A 9668-nucleotide genomic window follows, 5' to 3' on the forward strand; every position below is an offset into this window, starting at 1 on the left:
GGAAGGTAATTACGATGCTGTCTGACAGGTCTATACTGTAAGTGTGGATGGGTGTGCAGTGACGAAATTAGGATTTTGTAGGTGATGGAACTGTACCCAAAATGTGTTGATTCTTCCATGCCAAGTCTTAGCAGAATTTGAAATACCTCTGTGTGTTTTTACATATCCAAATGAGTTGGAACTGCTTTCCCACCTATACAGTAGTAGTGTGTGGCTAACCACAGTGTCAGTAAGGTCTCCCAATGTATTCCTCCACCCTGGCTCCAGAACCGTGTTGCATCATGGGTAAGTCAATGTTGGTTCTGTCTGGCAGCTTGTTGTCGTTGGCGACCCAGTGAGACTCACCAGGTCTTTTCACCATTCAGGAAGTAATTAAAAGTGGGTGGAACCCCAAATCACTAACCATCATATTTGTAGTGAAACTCAAGGGAAGAAACGTAGGGCATTTAGAATAGCCTGAAAGCAGAAATAGCAACCCATGAGCCAGGTACAGTATATCTGTCTAAATATCCTGGCTTTAGTTTGTGCAATAGCTATGCTGGTCTGTGTACAGTGTCCATATTCACGGGATGATCTCTCCATTCCAGTGAGGAAATTGATGGTGGAAATTCATGCGTCATTTGTATAATCAAACTCCTGTTATTATACAATGACGCCTGATTATTTCTGTCAATAACTCTTAACAATCTGTCTCCATTCTCTATCCTCGTCTAGTTGAGTTTCTACAGAAACGTCTTGGCAAACAACAGGCAGAACAGTCTGAGATACAAAAATAGGCAGCTATAAATGAAAATGAGTTCTAACTAAAGAGCATTCTGCTCACAAGCCACCCACGTCCCATCTGTTCATCTTCCCAGTGGTTGTCTTCCCTGTGGTTAATTAAATCTTCCCTGTGGTTAAGTCTTCCCTGTGGTTAAGTCTTCCCTGTGGTTAAATCTTCCCTGTGGTTAAATCTTCCCTGTGGTTGTCATCCCTGTGGTTAAGTCTTCCCTGTGGTTAAGTCTTCCCTGTGGTTAAATCTTCCCTGTGGTTGTCATCCCTGTGGTTAAGTCTTCCCTGTGGTTAAGTCTTCCCTGTGGTTAAGTCATCCCTGTGGTTAAATCTTCCCTGTGGTTGTCATCCCTGTGGTTAAGTCTTCCCTGTGGTTAAGTCTTCCCTGTGGTTAAGTCATCCCTGTGTTTAAGTCTTCCCTGTGGTTAAGTCTTCCCTGTGGTTAAGTCATCCCTGTGGTTAAGTCTTCCCTGTGGTTAAGTCTTCCCTGTGGTTAAGTCTTCCCTGTGGTTAAGTCTTCCCTGTGGTTAAATCTTCCCTGTGGTTAAGTCTTCCCTGTGGGTAAGTCTTCCCTGTGGTTAAGTCTTCCCTGTGGTTAAATCTTCCCTGTGGATAAGTCTTCCCTGTGGTTAAGTCTTCCCTGTGGTCAAGTCTTCCCTGTGGTTAAGTCTTCCCTGTGGTTAAATCTTCCCTGTGGTTAAGTCATCCCTGTGTTTAAGTCATCCCTGTGGTTAAGTCTTCCCTGTGGTTAAGTCATCCCTGTGGTTAAGTCTTCCCTGTGGTTACGTCATCCCAGTGGTTAAGTCTTCCCTGTGGTTACGTCATCCCTGTGGTTAAGTCTTCCCTGTGGTTAAGTCTTCCCTGTGGTTAAGTCTTCCCTGTGGTTAAGTCATCCCTGTGTTTAAGTCATCCCTGTGTTTAAGTCATCCCTGTGGTTAAGTCTTCCCTGTTGTTAAGTCTTCCCTGTGGTTAAGTCTTCCCTGTGGTTAAATCTTCTCTGTGGTTAAATCTTCCCTGTGGTTAAGTCATCCCTGTGTTTAAGTCTTCCCTGTGGTTAAGTCTTCCCTGTGGTTAAGTCATCCCTGTGGTTAAGTCTTCCCTGTGGTTAAGTCTTCCCTGTGGTTGTCTTCCCTGTGGTTAAGTCTTCCCCGTGGTTAAGTCTTCCCTGTGGTTAAATCTTCCCTGTGGTTAAGTCTTCCCTGTGGTTAAGTCTTCCCTGTGGTTAAGTCTTCCCTGTGGTTAAATCTTCCCTGTGGATAAGTCTTCCCTGTGGTTAAGTCTTCCCTGTGGTCAAGTCTTCCCTGTGGTTAAGTCTTCCCTGTGGTTAAGTCATCCCTGTGGTTAAGTCATCCCTGTGGTTAAGTCATCCCTGTGGTTAAGTCTTCCCTGTGGTTAAGTCTTCCTTGTGGTTAAGTCATCCCTGTGGTTAAGTCATCCCTGTGGTTAAGTCTTCCCTGTGGTTGTCTTCACTGTGGTTAACTCATCCCTGTGGTTAAGTCATCCCTGTGGTTAAGTCATCCCTGTGGTTAAGTCTTCCCTGTGGTTGTCTTCCTTGTGGTTAAGTCTTCCCTGTGGTTAAGTCTTCCCAGTGGTTAAGTCTTCCCTGTGAGTAAGTCTTCCCTGTGGTTGAGTCTTCCCTGTGGTTAAGTCTTCCCTGTGGTTAAGTCTTCCCTGTGGTTAAGTCTTCCCTGTGGTTAAGTCTTCCGTGTGGTTAAGTCTTCTCTGTGGTTAAGTTTTCCCTGTGGTTAAATCTTCCCTGTGGTTAAGTCATCCCTGTGGTTAAGTCTTCCTTGTGGTTAAGTCATCCCTGTGGTTAAGTCATCCCTGTGGTTAAGTCTTCCCTGTGGTTGTCTTCACTGTGGCTAAGTCATCCCTGTGGTTAAGTCATCCCTGTGGTTAAGTCTTCCTTGTGGTTAAGTCATCCCTGTGGTTAAGTCATCCCTGTGGTTAAGTCTACCCTGTGGTTGTCTTCACTGTGGTTAAGTCATCCCTGTGGTTAAGTCTTCCCTGTGGTTAAGTCATCCCTGTGGTTAAGTTTTCCCTGTGGTTAAGTCTTCCCTGTGGTTAAGTCATCCCTGTGGTTAAGTCTCCCCTGTGGTTAAGTTTTCCCTGTGGTTGTCTTCACTGTGGTTAAGTCATCCCTGTGGTTAAGTCTTCCCTGTGGTTAAGTCTTCCCTGTGGGTAAGTCTTCCCTGTGGTTAAGTTTTCCCTGTGGTTAAGTCTTCCCTGTGGTTAAGTCATCCCTGTGGTTAAGTCTTCCCTGTGGTTAAGTCTTCCCTGTGGTTAAGTTTTCCCTGTGGTTGTCTTCACTGTGGTTAAGTCATCCCTGTGGTTAAGTCTTCCCTGTGGGTAAGTCTTCACTGTGGTTAAGTCTTCCCTGTGGGTAAGTCTTCCCTGTGGTTAAGTCTTCCCTGTGGTTAAGTCTTCCCTGTGGTTAAGTCTTCCCTGTGGTTAAGTCTTCCCTGTGGTTAAGTCTTCCCTGTGGGTAAGTCTTCACTGTGGTTAAGTCTTCCCTGTGGGTAAGTCTTCCCTGTGGTTAAGTCTTCCCTGTGGTTAAGTCTTCCCTGTGGTTAAGTCTTCCCTGTGGTTAAGTCTTCCCTGTGGTTAAGTCATCCCTGTGGTTAAGTCTTCCCTGTGGTTAAGTCATCCCTGTGGTTAAGTCTTCCCTGTGGTTAAGTCTTCCCTGTGGTTAAATCTTCCCTGTGGTTAAGTCTTCCCTGTGGTTAAGTCATCCCATACTGTTGCTTGTTGGTGCCTTTGGTAATGATGCAGTTGTTGTTTATTGGTCCCATTAATGTCATTTTCTTTCCCCAGATAAAGGGAGAAATAGAAACCTTTAACAAAGTAATGGCTTATTTAAAATGCATTGCTTTCTGTTTGTGTCACACACACGCATGTGCACACACTCACACACTCACACTACCCACTCTCTGTAATTGCATGGCAAGCATCCAGTCTGTCTTCAAGAAATTTTGCCCAACTTCTCAGAAATGTTTTGTTTATTTATCTGTCATTTGCAAAAATATTCATAACTGTCAGAAAAAGGTGTGTGGGCAAACGTATTTAATGGCTCGGCATGAGTTCTTACTCTGCAATTCAGTTATTTCATCATAAAGGTAAACATAAAACAGCATCCCACACTAAGCTTATCAAGCGTTTACAAGAGCCAGTTACAAGTCACTGGTTATCATAGGGCCAGCATACAAATACTCCAGTCGACATATCAAGTATAAATGTCAAATAATCAAAACCTGGAATGTCCATTAGGCAGTCTCTCCGTGTTTTTTGAGTTTCAGAAATACAAGCCTTCATCCACACAGAACTGCTGGGCTGGAATGAACATGTCTTCTTCAAATGTTGACAAGTGCAGCAGATGCACAGGGCTTAGCGGTCCATGCGACATGGTGAGTATGGCCGTTTCTGTCCTTAGTCCAGCTGTCCAGTCACTCACAACGTATGGTAAATCGTTTAACTTGTTTCTTTCAACCTTGAAATCTAGTAAACTCCATCCGTAGGAAAAATAATTGAACACCTGTTGCCTTGAGTGAAATCCACGGCTTATTTTCAGACAAGGAATGGAACTGCACTGAAGTGATGTGAATAGGAAATGGAATTACAGTTTGTTTGATAAATCTGTTAACTGCAATGGTCATTCCAAAATAAAACATTTTATTGTAAAACATAAATACAAACATAATATTTTAAAGTTATAATAATTATTCAATCTGAGATGAAGAGTTGAACAAGAAAGGAACTGAAAAAGTAAATATAGAATTGGGTTAATTTGTGATGTGGTCCAAACAGAAGTGCGGTCCACGTTTTCCTCACGGAGGATTCATGCATGCTTGTGGGTAAAGACGCTCTGTCCATCGTGACAAAACCAGCAGGCACTTGGTCTTGGATAATGTCCAATCTTGAGCCTTGTGTCATGTCCTCACTAACACGGCACAAACAGAAGAATCCCACAGAAAGCCATGTCAGACTGGCACCATAGGCAGTCAGTGCTGAGTCTAAGGCCTGGTGAGTGTGGAATAGACAGTCTGCTCCCAGTTTGGGCTGTGGCTGTGGGGTGGAGGGATAGCTAGGCTGTTGATGAGCGGGCTGCCGTAGGGGTGGCGAGAGGAGTGGAAGTAGGGGTACTGATAGAGACCTGTGGGGTAGCTGGTGTAGGCACTGTAGTAGCTGGGGCTCTGGAGGTCTGCATAGTCACACTGGGGGCTGGGCAAGGAGGAGGAGGAAGAGGAGGCTGCAGAGGAGGGGCAGCTCCCGGAGTTGAGGGGGGTGTAGTCGGGGTGGGGTGGCGGGGTGGGGTGGGACTGTTGGCTACTGTAGTGCCTGGGACTCAGCTGCTCCGTTTGATCTGCGTTCTGTGGTGAAGGCCATCGCTGTTACCTGAGGACGAGGAGGAAGAAGGGGGTGCCGACCCCGCTCCCGGCCCTTTAGGACCCCAAGGCGAGGCATTGCTGTGGGAGTGGCCATAGGAGGAGCTTAGGGACCCAGAGGGGGCGTTGGGTCCTTGCCCCCCCTGCCTGTGGTTGGGAGGTGCATCGGCAGAGCCATGCCCGTTGAGTGGCAGGTACTGGTCAAACTCGTGGACGTCGAAGGCCTCCATGTTGCTGATGACGTCAGTGCTCAGCTCTGAGATATCCACGTTGCTGAAGTCGATGTTCTGCCGACCACCGTCCAGGGGGTGCCGGCCCTCGTGTTTCACCCCCAGGTGCAGCTCTGTCTTGGGGGTGGTGGGGGGTGTGGGGGGTCCATGTGGTTGGCCTTTAAAAAAAGATACAACAGATGCCTAAACATTAGTTACCATATGCAAACAAAAAGGGGAAACCTGCATACTGCGCAACTAAAAGAGGGAGGGACAAGATCCTCTAGTGAGGACCAGATAAATACCATGCCCAGGTCACTTCCAAACTTTGGGATAACTGTTATTCTTGAATATCAATTGATCTGGAATTGAAAAATGAATCGAATGGTGAAAGTCACTCACTTGTCCGCTCTGGATGATGTTGTCCATCCCCCATGGAGGTCGGTCTAGCCAGACCAGGTTCAGCCTTGTACATCTGGCCCGGGTGGAGGTGGGCCAGCTCAGCCCCTGAGTCCGAGTCACTCTGACCTGGCTTGGTGCTCTTCCTTCTCCGTGGTTGGTACTTGTAGTCAGGGTAGTCTTTCTTGTGTTGGACCCTCAGTCTCTCTGCCTCCTCCACAAATGGCCTCTTCTCGCTTTCAGAGAGCAGGCTGGAAATTGATGACAGGTTGGGTTGAGTTGTGGACTACTATAAGATGCACAGTGTTGGATGTCATAATGAGTATCATGCAAATGGCATGTAGAATTAGGGTAATCATGATGAAAAGGCAATGTTGTGCCGTACGTTTTAGGAAACATGACTAATAAAGTAATATTACATATGTTTTAACTTGTCAGCAATGAACATTGTGTACATCAATTTTAACTGCATATTTTCTGCCACGTTCTATGCAGGCACATTATGCGCGCAGATGTGTATTATATCCCCCATTATATATATACATCTATACTGACCGCCATAGCTTCCCCAAGGTCTTGCTGAGTTCGGCGTTGTGGAGATGCGGGTACTGGTCCGCTAGTTTCCTGCGCGCCGCCTGCGCCCACACCATGAACGCGTTCATTGGCCGCTTCACATGGGGTTTGTTTTTCAGAGCTCGGTCTCCTCGTGTAGGCATCGGTACGAGCGACCAGTCGTATCCGTTCAGCACCTGAGTCACCGCGTCTCGGATGCACGCGGGAAACCGGTTATCCTCCTCGCCGGTGTCCAGTTTTGGGGTAATCCCGTCGCCGGGTGAGTGCCTGGGCGCCTGTCCATCGGACCCTGTTGGAGAGGACGGGACGTCCGAATCCGAGTCGTCCTGCGACATCGAGCTGGCAGTTCCCGTTGGACTGCATGGATGGTTGTTGAACGACTTACTATTTTCCTCGGTCATGTTCAGCGCAGAATTGATGTGGTGTATCTAGTTACATGTAGGTTGCACCAAATGTGCATTTTACGCACGGAGCCTTAATTAAGTGACCAAAAATGTAAAATCCCAAACGCTCTTTGTGGTGTTCGTTTTTCTTTATTTATCTCTCACACAGTTGTACGTTTTTGTTGTTGGATATGATGTCTACAATGTCGTCTCAGTTTTATACTGACACTTTTTGTTCTGCCAAGATAATGTTGTTGGAATCGGGTTGGGTCCTCTCACGCCACGCCTCATATCTCATTGGTTTGGACATAGCTCCACTGGTTCCTCCCATTTTTAGGAAATATGAGCCAGTGATTTGATAATTTGTGTTACATCATTTCTAATGATTAGTTTAGCTGTATAACCTATGTTAAATGTATTATATCAGCCAGACGTTAAATATGATACTCTTAGCCATAATTATCCATGGTCAGAATTTCTGCTTTACATTCAGATACATTGACTGTGGAACCATATGGGCAAGGCATGGACCTATGAACCTGCAACGTCATAGCTGTCAAAAAGAAATACAGAGATTTGTTCACTCTTTTCAGAGCTTAATGTTTTCCTCCTCTTCAGTACACATGGCCGTATACTGGGGGTAGCTCATCCAGGTGTTGTAGTAGTACACGGGCTGGGCAGCATAGCAGGGACCCTGGGGCAGCCACAACAATCGGCAGGCCGTTTGCCCGTGCGCCTTGGAGGCTGTGCTGGTGTCCTGGTTGCTCGAGGAGGCCGTGGCTGCGCGGGAGTCCAGGCAGCAGGTCCTTAATCGTCTGCCTGATCTCTGGAGTTTGACCCTGTTTGACATTTTAGGAAATGTTCTGTTCAATAATTAAAATACCAAGAAAATAACGTTATTTTGAGAAGTTCCTTAAATATGCTGGGAATGTTCCAAAGCCTAGCAACTAACCTGCACCATTCCCAAAACATTTTGGTAGGGTTGTTTGCAAAAGTACCATAGGACAACAACGCTCTCACCAAGCTCTAAGAAACATGGTTCTCAGAACGTTATGCACTAGCTGGGTATCTTTTGTTGGTGTCTTACATTTTCTTTTTACAATCTGTTGTGTGGGATGTTTAAAACTAACAACTAGTCTATAGGCCTATTTGGAGGGCTGAAAGAAACAAACGGATAATTAGACTACATGTTGAAAATATTTTTTTCTCTGACTGTAGGCTAGGAATTGGACTGCATTCATCATATAACATTTAGCTCCCACACATTTCTATAACCATCACAACACAAGTCCTGGGGCGCAATCCTCTGCCCAGGCGTTGCCGACACATACAGATCTTACAATGCCTTGATAGGTCGGCCTATCAGCTAATCACATCATTTGTTAAAGCAATCTGGTGCCCGACTGCACAGTTGATGACATCGCACGCAACATTGGTTGATTCATGCAACATCTGAGCAGGGTAACACAACCAATGGTTGACGCATGCAACGTCTTAGCAGTGGAACGCGACCATACACTTGCCAAATTGGCATCGCGTCAATGTCACGGGTGTGACAAGTTGCCTCATTACCCCAAGAAGAGCTCCTATTGGCTAATTGATGTTCCATATGATTTCAGACAATTCCATAACATAACATCTGATTTGGATCCACCAATGAGTAAGACATGAGGATTTCAAATAAATGTTCAAAAATCACCACCCCAGTCTGAAGGTATGGTGGAGCCCTGTTTACTGCCTGGCTCCTGCGCTGTGCCACTTCCTGTGCCTGTTTTGGTTTGTTTGATTTTGTATAAGCAAACTGTGGAATGGAACATGTGATATGTATCCTACCTGAGCCATATGCCCTATTAAAAAAAATGGAAACTGTTGCTAAGTCTCTACTTCACTCTGCCTGCTCAACCCAGATCCAAAAGAACATGCCACTTTTGCACCATGTGACCACAGGTGAATAGAAGGCCCACCTGATTCCCTTTCCTTTCCAATCGAGGGTTTGGGATACGGCTTGAAAAATGTTGGATGGGAAGATGATGGAAGTGGATGCTGAGTTGGAATTAAGCAGAGCGTTGAGCAAATTTGTTGAAAACAAATGTTTTGAAGGGACAACAGTAGCATCGAAAACAAAAAGGAAATAGTCTAAAATTGGAGTGGGAGATACGTGTGTAAATGATAATGAATCGTTTCTTGTTGGGATGTGTTTGAGTAAGGATGCATATGTGGGGAAACCTGTTTGAGGTGTCAAATGGTGAAGTATGCGCTTGGAAAAGTGGAGTCTGTCAGTGTCCAGGAGTGGTCTTATTTTGATCAATTGTATTTCTGAAGAGCAGAGGGAGTTTGCTGTGAGCCTCAAAAGATTCCGGACAATATACGTATTGTGTTTTGCACTTCGGAGTAAAGCAACCTGTCAAAGGAGTCATATCAGGATGTTTAGGTTGAATACCCGAAGAGAATTCCTGGTGTGGTTGGTGCCCGGTGTTTGACCTGCTGGGTGAATGGAGGAAAGGAAGAAAGTATGTCGGTCCTGTTGTTTTTGATAGAGAAAATACCTATTAATGTGAAGCTTGGTTAAGTAAGATACGCCATAAGAGCTTGGATCCCCAAACCACTGAAGTGTAAGAATTGTAAAGGATTTGGCCATGTTTCAAGTGTGTGCAGACAAAGAGTATACTGAAGAACTTTGTGTAGAAGGACAACGGTGTAGACTATTTCTGTTGTTGTTGAAAACTAGTGAAGATATGATGGTGAATACACCACAGCCTGTAGTAAATGTTTGCTGCCAGACAAAAGATACCCTTGTGTTAAGGTGGATTTTGTTGTGTTCATTAGGACTCAATGATTTTGAATCTGAAGACTTGCAAGGGGTACTGGCGCCAGAAGACCTGCTCTCCCAGGTTCCCCTTGAGCCTGTGTAGGGATCTGATCATTGTTTTCAATTGTGTGATCGCCACTAT

General features: G+C 45.5%; 1 pseudogene; it reads right to left on the reverse strand.

Annotated features, from left to right (window-relative positions):
- Positions 1–3786: 3786 nt before the first annotated feature.
- On the reverse strand, positions 3787–6886 carry LOC135505067 (transcription factor Sox-8-like; annotated as a pseudogene).
- Positions 6887–9668: the final 2782 nt, after the last annotated feature.

The sequence above is a fragment of the Oncorhynchus masou genome, chromosome 18, assembly GCF_036934945.1.
Source record: "Oncorhynchus masou masou isolate Uvic2021 chromosome 18, UVic_Omas_1.1, whole genome shotgun sequence".
Taxonomy (NCBI): domain Eukaryota; kingdom Metazoa; phylum Chordata; class Actinopteri; order Salmoniformes; family Salmonidae; genus Oncorhynchus; species Oncorhynchus masou.